This window comes from Physeter macrocephalus, chromosome 17 (genome assembly GCF_002837175.3).
Source record: "Physeter macrocephalus isolate SW-GA chromosome 17, ASM283717v5, whole genome shotgun sequence".
NCBI classification, from domain to species: domain Eukaryota; kingdom Metazoa; phylum Chordata; class Mammalia; order Artiodactyla; family Physeteridae; genus Physeter; species Physeter macrocephalus.
In genome coordinates this window covers 8,672,264-8,684,431 of record NC_041230.1, presented here as the reverse complement: position 1 = coordinate 8,684,431, position 12,168 = coordinate 8,672,264, and the positions used below count along the sequence as shown (strand labels likewise).

At 48.7% G+C, this 12,168-nt stretch overlaps 1 protein-coding gene and 1 non-coding gene across 9 annotated transcripts in view; one reads left to right on the top strand and one right to left on the bottom strand.

The window, feature by feature from the left end:
• SIPA1L3 (signal induced proliferation associated 1 like 3) overlaps window positions 1–12,168 on the bottom strand; it is a 240,839-nt gene that overhangs the window by 159,466 nt on the left and 69,205 nt on the right. Inside the window, exon 2 of one of the 8 annotated variants that reach the window (XM_055079280.1) lies at window positions 8,897–8,946. The exons of 6 other annotated variants lie outside the window; for them this stretch is intronic. The gene's annotated coding sequence lies outside the window, so the exon portion shown is untranslated. Of the gene's footprint in view, window positions 1–2,229; window positions 2,357–8,896; window positions 8,947–12,168 lie in introns of those variants that run through there. One more of the 8 variants, XM_028478080.2, reaches the window with a different exon arrangement.
• TRNAG-GCC (transfer RNA glycine (anticodon GCC)) lies at window positions 7,526–7,598 on the top strand. Its single transcript has one exon. It is a non-coding gene; the product is annotated as a tRNA-Gly (tRNA).

Below are 12,168 nucleotides of genomic sequence, written 5' to 3'. Positions count from 1 at the left end.
TGTCTCTCAAGGTGACTCTGAAAAGGAAATGTACGTAAAGGGAGAATTTTAGCCGCATAAAAGGCAGTCTAGGGCAACTTCTTGCCTCTTCCCCCAGTCAGAAGAGCAGTGGGCCCTCAGCTTGTTCCATGCAAGAAGGGAAAGGCCTCTGGGGGCCTCAGGTCCACATCTAACATGGGGATAATTTTCACTATAGGCTCGTTCACATTCATCCAGCACAAACTTATTAAGCAACTACTATGGGCCAGACACTGCTCTAAATGTTGAGATATAGCAAGGAATGAAACCATGATCGCTGCCCTCAGAGCTCAGGAGGATGGCGCAGAAAGCAAACAAACGTGTAACAGCAGAAGGTGACAAGTGCTATGAAGGAAAATAAAGCAGGGACCGTTTTAGACAGGGTGCTCAGGAAGGCCTCTCTGAGGTAGGGTCTCAGCCATTCAAGCTGAGACCTGAATAAAGTAGTGAAATTATATGTACATACATACCCATACATATACATAATCTTGGATATGGCTGGCTGGCTGTATGTATAATATACACACATGCATACAGCCAAGAACACAGCCCCTGCTATGGAAACCTAAGGTATCTAGTTTGATAGCGATGCATGCTCTAGGGCTGCCTGGGATTGGAATCTTCATAAAACCTACACTCTTCCCCCAGGTTCCAATATGCCTTTCCCAACTGAGGATTATTTGTAAAAGGTGTTCCTTTTCCTTCCCTTCTTCATACTTGGCGGGTGAAGCACAGACACAGAAGGCGCTCCCAATCAGGACCCCACCCCCCTGCAAAGCTGCACAGTGCTCCACTGTACAGATGAACCTCACTGATTCATCCAGTCCCCTCGTAGCGCTGGACACGCAGGACAGTTCCCAGCTTCTGCTCTGCCAAACGGTACTGTAATGAACTACCTTGGACACACGTCACGTCTCACACTCAGGAATATCTGTAGGCAAAGATTCCTCCAAGTGGGAGTGCTGGGGCAAAGGGAGGGCTGTGCAAAGGTCATGCTGCCATTGCCCAAGTCCCTCCAAAGTGATGGCCCTGCTTTCAGCCCCCAGCACTGGACAAGCCTGCCGGCTTCCCCACGCCACTGCCAGCAGCTCACCTGCTGCTCCTGAGCTTCGGTGAAGTGAAAACTAGTATCTCAGCATGACTTTAACTGGCATTTCTCCTATTATATACCATGTTGAACATATATAGAGTACACACATAGAATGTAAAGAAATATGTACTGTGGTATTGTGATTTATAGTAAGAAATATAGTTGGTCTTTGTTTCTGGCACAGAGTTCCTAAAACCCTGGTAATTTCCTAAGTGATAAGAGCAAAGGGAATCTTTTGTTTTGCATTATTGGGTCTTCGGTCTTAAATGCCTAAAATAGCTTCAGAGTGATAAAGGTGAAAGGAGTGTCCTGCTAATTCAGAACAAGCCCCTTTCAACCACACCAGAGTTTGTTAAGGGGTTGATTAATGGAAACGCCCCTAGGGTAACCTAAGGATAGGGGTATGCGGGGTGGTGCCTGGCTGCCAGGAGGACCAACCTGGATTAGGGGGTTGGAACTTTCAGCCCCATCCCTCGACCTGTGAGGACGGGAGAGGGACTGGGGATTGAGTTCAATTGCCATAATCAATCATGTCTCTGTAATGAAGCCTCCAGAAAAAAACCGAAAGGATGTGGTTGGGAGAGCTTCCGGGCTGGCAGACCCATGGAGGTGCAGGGAGAGTGGCACCCTCGAGAGGGCCCGGAAGCTCCACGCCCCTTCCCATAACTCACCCTGTGCATCTTCTCCTGGCTGTTCCTGAATTACGTCCTTTTTAACAAACCCTCAATCTAGTAAGTGAATGTTTTCCTGAGTTCTGTGGCTAGCCGCTGAAGCAAATTAACTGAACCCAAAGGAGGGGGTTGTGGGAACCTCCGATGTACAGGTGGTGGGTCAGAAGCACAGGTGGGGAGATTGGGGGTGAGGGGACACCTTGTAGGACTGAGCCCTTAGCCTGTGGGGTCTGATGCTATAGAGAGTGTCAGAATCGAGTTAGTCGCTTGATGTGGAAACCCCACCCCTTTGGTGTCAGAAATGAAGTAGTGCTGCAATAGTGTGTGAGTCAAGGACACACACAGGAGAAGTGTGTCTTTCCCTTACACATATACACAGCAAACTGGTGTGTGACTCGATCCCACGAAAAATGGCTGATGGGTAAACGGTGGGCTCTTACCACCTCCTACCTGTGTGGTCTTGGTCAAGTGACTAGAGCCCTCTAGGACTGTGTCACCATCAGTGCAGGGAGACAGGATAGCGGGTACACGGTCTGGGCTGGCATCTCAGCTTTGCCGCTTCCTAGCTGAGTGATCCAGGCAAGGTCACTGTGCGCCATTTCCTCGACTGTGAAGTCGGGATGATGGCAATACTGGCCTCAGGACGCTGTTGTCAGGATTCAATGAGAGGACACAGGTAAGGGACTCGGGACAATGGCTGACATGGCTCAGTCAATGACTATCATCATCATTATATTCTGTTAAATGGGAGTAACCATTTAAAGGTTTTGTAGGTAAAAGAGCTTAGTACAGTGCCTATTAGGAAGCAGCCACTCAAAAGCCAGCTACTGTTAATTATGTTACTATTATCGCCTCATTCATTTCCTCAGCAAAACTTAGTACGGCATACCTTTGATGGAAGGGGTTACACCTTTAACCAAACAGATTTGATCCCTGCCTTTATGGAGCTGACGTCACTGAGAGGATGAAAGGCCCTGAATATGCAAGCTGAGTAGTTCAGGGCAGAAGAGTGGGGTGTGCGGTCAGGGCAGGCCCCCTGCAGAGATGTCTCAGGGGAGACCTGAAAGAGGAGTGGCAGGGGTAGGCCAGAATGGGGGTGGGGTGTGGGGAGCAAGACAGGGGAGAAGAGGAAGCACTCCAGGGATAGGGAACAAATGCCATGCGTTGAAGGAACCGAAAGCCTGGCCAGGTGGCTGGAGGGCAGAGTGTGGAGTGAGCTGCAGGATGAGGCCGGGGGCCGGCAGCCGGCAGGGGCCATAGCATGCTCGGCCTACTGGGCTATGGTGAAGAGTTGGCCTTTCCACAGGGAACTGCTCTGGGAATGTGGAAAACACAAGGGACACCCCTCATCCTCCAGCGGCTTGGGAATAAAATGAGGTTTTAGTGTCACTACAGTCAGGAAGTGCAGCCCTACTGGTATCCTCAGGGGTCCTGCTTAAATGACTCCCAGCTCAGAGGTCCTGGGAAAAGGATACAGTAGGTACGGGGCAGGGGGGGAGGGGGAGCGGGGTTGGACAGAGGGAACAATGACCCCAACCCTGCCTACAGCTGATTGGCCCAGAAAGAGCACCTGACCTCAACTAGCCTGTCTCAAGAACCCCTTCCCTGGCCCTGGTTAATGAGTCCAAAGGGAGACCGTTTCCTTTCCTTGGGTTGTTTTGGGCTCTTTGAGCCTGTACTGCAAGGTGTACAGCTTAGTCTGTGGATGGTCGTCACCCAGCAGAGGGAAAGGCAGAAAGAGAGACTATGGATATGAAAGAATGAATAAAGCAGACAAGGAGTCGGGGCAGTAACAAGGAAGAGAATCCTGCTAGTGGCATTTGTGTTCTGGTTCCAATCCACAGGTTGGTTACTTCCCAGCACCCATTCCACCCTTCTCCATGAGTGGTTTTGGGTGGGAGCAACCGGCCTGGTAGTATGCCCCACCCCTTTGCCACAGGGATTGGTTCAGGGAAGGTCACACGACCTGTGCTAGTCCAACTAGATAGGAGCTCTGAAGCTTTGCACCATGGCTGAAGGACAAGACACCCTCTCTATCTCTCAGGCCAAGGATGAGAAGACAAAAGCCTGGACCAGCGCTCGCAGCCAGTCTGCTACTTCCAAGGGAGCCAGGTTTGAGGATGACGCGGACAGCAGAGGGAAGAATGGAAGGACAGAAAGAAAGTGGGTCACTAGTGATGGCCCTGAGCTCTGGCCAACCAGCCCAGAAGCTTGCCCCACCTCTGGGCTTTCTGGTTGCGAGTCAATCCTTTCCCCTAGCGTTTATGCCCATTTGAGATGGTGTTTCTGTTACTTGTAACCAAGTAACTGGTACACAGTCCTTCCTGAGGTCTTGCTTTGGTTCTCTGGGCCATCCCAGCATCCTCTAGTTAAATCCTCCTGTTTTTCCTAAGCTGCTAAAATGGCAGGCCTTAAGGAGCTCTAAGAGAGCAATATAGCAATTTGGCCAACAACATAACTTGTCTCCTGCCACAGTTTACCTAGCTGTAAAATGGGGATAATAATAATAAACACTTCATTGGGTTAAGAGGATTACAAATGATTTAAAGAATACCTAGCACATTGTAAATTCTCAACACGTTAGCAATGATTACTCTAAAGCATTGAAGGGTAGCTGAAAGGCCTCAAGCCCAGAAAGCAATTAGCTACAGCCCTCCCCCATCTTGTTTGTTATTCCTTTGTTTAGGTCATCAAGTCCTTTATTCACAAACAGTCCCAAAGAACAAACAGCCAGCCCAGTTTCTGTCAGGAGGGTGGCAAATCTAGCCTCAGTGGGGGATCTGAATGAAAGAGATTTGACTCAACTTCTCCTGTAGCTGGTGGAGGAGGAAGCCCTCGTGAGCTCATTTCTCCATCAAATACAAGCTGGGGTCTAAAGTTTCAAAACACAGGCTGGAACATGCTGGCACAGTCCCACGAGAGGACAAAGGAAAGAGCCCGGATGCAAGTGAAACCACGACATGGCAGGTTCCACAGCTAACTCGGTCGGGAGGAGGCTCCTGGCTGGCTTCCCGCCACATCCGTTGTCCGCACAGCTATGAGGCAGCAGGAAGACTGGACCCTGCCACGTCTGCATCTACAGCTGGGAACTGGCATGGGCACAGGAAAGTCGGAAATAAACTCAGTCAGGAAGTGAGAACTGGAAGATGCTTCCATAGCAACGCCCATCTGGAGATCCCTGCCCACAGCTGGAAACATTCAGAAGCAAGCCTATCTAGAGATGTACACCAAGTTCATTTTTTCCATTTGCACCCGGAATATGTTACTTAAACTTTACTTACTTGGAGAGCCTCTGGGAAGCCCCTGTTCTATAGCTCAAAAAGTCTTATCCTTCTTCTCAATGTTCAGAACCTGGGGCTTAGCAGTGTGGCCAAGTGTTTCTTGCATCCTCCCCCTCTGTGATGGGGCAGACTGTGTCTGCCTTGCTCACTGGTACCTAGTCTTCAACTAATGTTCATTGAATAAATAAATCAACTGCTTTGTTCCCAATTTTATAGCTATTCATAACTTCAGCTAACATGCAAGCACCTATATCCACAGGGTAGTGAGCTGAGATGCACGACACCTCATGCATGAGGTACTTACTACTGTCAGGCCTGTTCAAAAAATGAGCCTCCTCCTCAAGGTCAGAGCCACAAAAAAACTGGAGTTCTTTAATCTCAAGAGAAGAATGGTAGAGAGCGTGAATACCTACAGCAAGGCTGGGCAGGTGGAGGGATGGATGTTGAGGAACTGGCTTTGATATCAAGAATTTTCTGAGTAGAAATTTTCTAGGGCTGGAGAACACCTCGTCAAGGAAGGCTAGAACACAAGCTTCTCAAACATTAAATAGACAGCTCCATTCTGGGAGAATTCCACCCAACTTCCCCAAAAGCCACAGCTCACATGATTCCTTACCTTTTTAAATCTTCTTCTTGCTTATGAAAGTGGTATATGCTTATATATACATATAAAAAACTTGGAAAATAAATGTGCAAAGAAGACTATAAAGTTACACATAATCTCCCCACCAAAGAACGACCACTGTAAAGACGTTAGCTCATTTCCTTCTGGTCTTTTTTTTCTGGTGTGTGTGGTACATGTATAGAGAAGTGAAGAGATTTTTCCCCTTTAAGTCTTTCACCTGTTCTTTTCTAGATTTTAAACATCAAATGAAAAATATTTTTAAATGGTGAAATTAAGTCTATTTCCCCACACTACAGACTGGGGAAGGAAGAACGCTCCCCTCTTCCGATCCTCCAACTTCTGTTTCTATCTGAACCACTATTACAGACCAGTGGTTCTCAATCCTAACTCTGCATGACCATAACAGTAGGATACAATAATCGCCACCACCACTATTAACTGAGCAACTACTTTAGAAGACGCCATTTTAAACATTTTACAGAGTATTTAATTTAATCTTTACAATCCTATAAGGCAGGTACTATTATCATTTTACAGATGAGGAAACTGAGGCAGAGAGGTTAGGCGACTTTCCCAAGGTCACATGGCTGTTAAGTGGTGGTGCTGGGATTTGAACCCAGGCCATCTGGCCCCAGGTGCCCTCTTTCCCCTGGTCCAACTGCTCAAGAAGCTGGTAACAATGACACCGACTATGAGCTTCAGGGCAAGGTTCCCAACATCCCTATTGCCAAGTCTGTCATCATGATTATTCATACTTCTCTCCAGACTCATTTTGTTTCCTAAAGGAAATAAGAAATGGCTGAAATTCAGCAGAAGTGAGACAGCCGGAAGCTACAGCTGACCACATGCACACGTGGGTCTCTGCTGAGCTGCCTAAGAAACATTCTTAAATGATGACCTTTCTGGAGGGGACCAGGGGTCAGTTACTGGGTGGATCACCCTCCACTGACTGAGACCCCACCCAGTGCCAGATGGGCTGTGAAAGCCCCACCCTAACTTCACCTCGCAGTGGGATAGAGAACAGCCCGGGAAAACTCACAGCCTACCACCTATTTACATGTGAATCTGGAGCAAGGGCTGGGGACCACAGCTATTTGACAGGGATGGGCAAGGACTGCTCTTGCATGTTCAGAGGCTGTAGGGCTAGAGTCAATATTTAGTCACTGTGGAGGATCAGCCAGTTATGTTTTTGCCATCATCACATAGATCTTTGGAGAAAAGCAGCTCCTGACTCCCTCTACCCCACGGCAAAACCTGACCCACAACCAAGAGGGGTTTCCCCAGGAGGTAATCACTAGGGAGTCTGTCTTCCCTCCAGGCTAGGAAGGGAAAACCCCCATTTCAGGAAAAGGTCCCTGAATGCCTGGTTCAGGGAAGGAGATGAGAGGTTGCGCCTTGGGGTCTGAGAGCTACTATCGTTCCAGGTGCTGAGCCAAAAGGGTCTCCCCACAAAGGGGATCCATGCAGAGAAAGGCTGGGGGAACAGAGGGCTATAAGGCTGTCACTTTTCCAACACCACCTGGGCCCCGGGGTACTTCTCAATGCCTGTGTACAGCGGGGGCTCAGTAATGTTTCACAACTGTTCAATCTTTAGGCTTTCTGTGTGTGTGTGTGTGTGTGTGTGTGTGTGTGTGTGTGTGTTGGGGGTGCTGGTTTTTTTCAGTTTTGTCAACATTCTAAAAAAGCAGAGAGAGAAAGGTACAGTGAACTCCCAATGTACTCAAACGAAGATTCAGTAGTTATCAAAAAGTCCGCCCTATTAGCTTCATCTATTCCTTATCCATTCCTTTTTCTCCCTTTTTCTTCTGCCGGAAGTACTTTAAAGTAAACCCTAGGGACCTCCCTGGTGGTCCAGTGGTTAAGACTCCTCACTGCCAATGCAGGGGCCCTGGGTTCCATCCCCAGTCGGGGAACTAGACCCCGCATGCATGCCACAACTAAAAGCCCACATGCCGCAACTAAAAGGTCCCACATGCTGTAACAAATATCTCGCACGCAGCAATGGAGATTCCGTGTGTCGCAGTTAATCAAATAAACAAACAAATTTTTTTTTTAAAAAGTAAATCCTAGACATTATGTCATCTCACCTTTACATGTTTCCGTTTGCAGGTCTGAAAAAAACAGACACGTTCTTATGTGTCCACAATATTAAGCTGGTTTCTTTACTGACCAAAATAACAATGAATTTTTTCCTAGAAGGTAAGACCTAGTGTTGACTAAGGAGTAGGGAAATGGGTCATCTCAGCTTCTATGATGGAGTAATGCCTTTCTGCAGGGCCTCTTGGCAATACGGATCCAAAAAGGTTTAACAACCTGCATGTATCTTCTGACTCAGCTCTTCTATTCATGTACTCATCAAAAAAATATTTACTGGGACTTCCCTGGCAGTCCAGTGGTTAAGACTCTGTGCTTCCACTGCAGGGGACGTGGGTTTGATCCCTGGTTGAGGAGCTAAGATCCCACATGCTGCGCAGTGCGGCCAAACCAAAAGGCCAAAAAAAAAAAAAAAAAAAAAAAATTACTGATGTCTACCACGTGCCTGGCAGTGTCCTAGGCATTTTTCTCCCTGGTACAGGTGTGGAAATTGAGGCACAGAGAGGCAAAGTCATTTGCTCAGGGTTACACAGCTCTTACGTGCCAGAGCTGATAGTCGTATGCAAGCAAGCAAGGTTTAAATGACAAGACCGGGTCCTGGCAAGGTAGCATTCAGGGCCTTACACTTGGGAGGCCATTGCTCTAGGTTCCACAGAGCACTTCCTACCTGCACTGGTGAACACTCTCTACGTGGAATCTACCCCAGACCCTACGTATGAGGTAGGGATAATTATATTAGTCCCATTTTTCAGATGAGGAAACTGAGTACAGAAGCTGAAGGTCACACTCCTCTATCCTGGCAAGGCTGTGGCTCACTGCTCATCCTCAACCCTGCTTTAGACACCACCTTCAGAGATGGGCACATGACCTACTGTTATAAACTGCATGTTTTGTGTCCCCCCCCCCCACCGCAAATTCATATGTTGAAAGCTAATCTCCAATGTGATGGTATTAAGAGGTGGGGCCATTGGGAAGTAATTTGGCCTTGAGGGCACAGCCCTCATGAATGGGATTAGCATCCTTATAAAGGAGGTCCCAGGGAGTTCGCTTGCCCCTTCTTCCATGTGAGGACGTGGCAAAAAGATGGTCGTCTGTGAACCAGGAGGTGGATCCTCACCAGACACTGAATCTGCAGCGCCTTGACCTTGGACTTCGCAGGCTCTAGAACTGTGAAAAAAGAAATTTCTGTTGTTTGTAAGTTACCTAGTCTACGGTATTTTTGTTAGAGCAGATTTAAGGAACCTGAGGACAAGAAAGCCTCTTTTCACTAGGTTGATAAAGCAGGAGAATTTGCACCTGAACCCAGCCAGTCTGTACAGTGAAGCCAAGCAGAGCAAGGAAAAGCGACAGTCCCCTTATCCCGCTAGGTGTGAAGCTCCGCCCTCCAGACTTCCCAGTGACATAAGACAAATTCATCTTACAATCAAAAGAACCTTGATTAACCCACCCAGCATGCACTGTCCCATCCCCCCACTTTTGTTTATGTTGTACCCTCTGCCTGGGGCCCACCCTCCTCATGCCATTATCCCTATGCACCTGGCAGAACCCCAATGCACCTTTCAAAGGCCAGCCCAACCACTGGCCATGATTCTCTACACACTCTTCTCTCTTCTCTACAGCTCGCTCTCCCTGACCATACCCAAGCAGAATTTCTCTTCCCTCTGAGTTCTCCCAGCACCTGGGGTTCACCACTCAACACCCTGCATTACGACCATCTGGGTGTCCCCTGCTGGCAAGGCAGTACCATACGGAGGCTAAGACCGCAGGCTCTGCAGAAGGAAAGACGTGGGTTCAAATGCTGCTCTGCCACCACAGCTCTATGAGATCCTGGGCAAGCAAGTCATCTTCTCACCTCTCTGATCCTTGATTTTTCTCATCCTCCGAGGGGGTAGTAAGAGAACGCACCCGCAGCAGACACTTGGTGGTATAGCTTATGGCCATTCCCAACGCCCACTTCTCCTGCTGCCTCCCACTGTACAGGCATCTACTCTCCCAGCCTCCCTTGCAGCTAGGGGCAGCCAGTGACTCCTTTACAACCAATGAGAGACAGAGATGTCTGCCGGGGGTAGGCGTGTCTATGGGCACATATCCCCTTTAGAAAGGAAAGGCACAGGAAGAGAAAGCCTTTCCCCCCGCCTCTTCTCCCTGCTTGGGATACTGTGTTTAAGGATGTGATCAAAGGGCTGGGGTGGCCATCCCATGACCATGCAACATCAGGATGAAACACATGTACACAGAGGGCTGTGAAACAGAAGGAGAGAAAGCACCCAGTTCTCAGAGGTGTCACTGAACCTCTGTACCCACTGTGGAGCCAACCACACTTTGCAATGAGAGAATCACTCGTCTCTACCGCTCAGCCAAGATTCACCAGGCATCTTGTTTCTTGCAGTCCCATGTGTCCTCACTGACATATCACCCACAGAGCGGGGTTTCAATGCCATCACGCACGTAAAGTGCTTAGTATGTTGTTGGCGCTCAGTCAATGTTGGTTAAAGATCATTACCATTATCACAATGAGCTGCTCGAGGCCATACCACAGCTTCCACATCCCATGGCAGAGAGAGCAGGTGCAGACACCTGGTACATTTCAGCACCCGCCCTGCTGCCTCTGACGGAGGGAACTACAGTCACCAGGGCTGCTGCCCTACTCTGAGGCAGCTACAGTCCCTCCTTCAGTGGCATGAAAGAGCCAAGGAGAAGAGAGGCAAAGGGAGCCTAAAAGCTCAGCAGCCTCCTGAGGGAGGCTCAGGCTTTCCAAGGATGAAAAACAAGGTTAAAACCCAGCTCAGACCCGTTTCTCCTAATGCGTGTGTCCCGACTGCCAGAATCTATACGCACTGGCACCATTTTTGCCATATCCTCAGACCACCTGTAATATGACTTACTTTGCATTTTTCTTTAACTGCACTCACTTTTATTTTGGCTTGCATACCATCATTGGCCTCACCCAAAGCAGAAACAGCCATGGGATACTGGGTTTGACGAGCTATTGAAATTCTTTTCCTGTTACACATGAAAATAAAAGTACAACTATTAAAATGTGTAAGGTGTTTATTCATACCACCACCTCAAATTATCTAGTGGAATGATCTGACTTTGGGAAAACTGTCCCTATGGCAACAGGACATCATTGCTAGTCAGCACGCTCCTACCCCGCTCCCCTTTCCTTTGCACATTCTTTCACTTACATTCTAGAAACATAAAGCCTCGAATGCTAGGTCTAAACAACCCCTCTGGAGGCTGAGATCTCTTCCAAACTCCCTCATTAGGGCTCTGTCCCCCTGGAATAGATCCATGGTTCACACTTTTCACTTACATTGTCTTCCAGGATGGGTTTATAATAATAATAATAATAGCCAAAGTGCACTAAAGACTTCCCCTGCACTAGGTACTGCTTTAAGGACTTTATATAGAAAAACTCATCATCCTCACATGGCCCCACGGAAAGCAGTATCACCCTCATTTCAGAGATGAGGAAACTGAGGCTCAGAAGGGATTAAGTCACTTGCTCAAGGTCCCGCAGCGTGGATGTGACACAGCCAGGGTTGAATCCAGGTGGCTAACCCAGGGGCCCACCCTCCTAACCTCCTCACTACCCTGCTGCCCCCAGAACAGCCAGCACTGACCAAGCTCTGTGCCGACTGAACACGGACATTGAGGAATTTGCCTAAAGTCACGCAGCTGGGAGCTGGAATCCAGGCTGGCCAATCCCCACACTCACTGGCGTCCTGCGTAACTGCCCACGCAGCCAGCACATAAGGGAACCGGAGTGGAACTCAGGCCTGAGGCCCCGGTGCACCTCCACTCCCCGGCTTCCTCACGTCCCCTTTTAGCTCACGTTATTCAGCCCCAAGAGGCCAACTCTCCTCTCAGAGGAGGAAAAGAGTCCCTGACACAACCAGACAGAGCCTCATGTCACTGTCTCTTGTGCCTAAAGGGAAGCTGGCTGACCAAAGGGGAGTTTTCCGAAACCGGCACATTCATAACATTATTCTGTGCGAGGTTTTCTCCTCACCTGGTTGCTAGGCCTCAGGCCCACATTCTTAATTGATAATTAAATCCTGATAGCTAATGCTTGTGGGGCTATGAGCACCAGGCCCTGTGCTAACTGCCTCACAGGTTCTGGCTCACCGAATGCTCACAGCATCATTATGAGGTAGGGACTAGCATTATCCTTGTTTTAGGATGAACAAATGTGGCTCCATAGAGGCTGAAGCTGCAACTAAGACCTGGCACAGCCAAATAAATAAATAAATAAATATTTTAAAAGTAATAAAATAGGGCTTCCCTGGTGGCACAGTGGTTGAGAATCCACCTGCCGATGCAGGGGACGTGGGTTCGTGCCCCGGTCCGGGAAGATCCCACATGCCGCGGAGCGGCTGGGCCCGT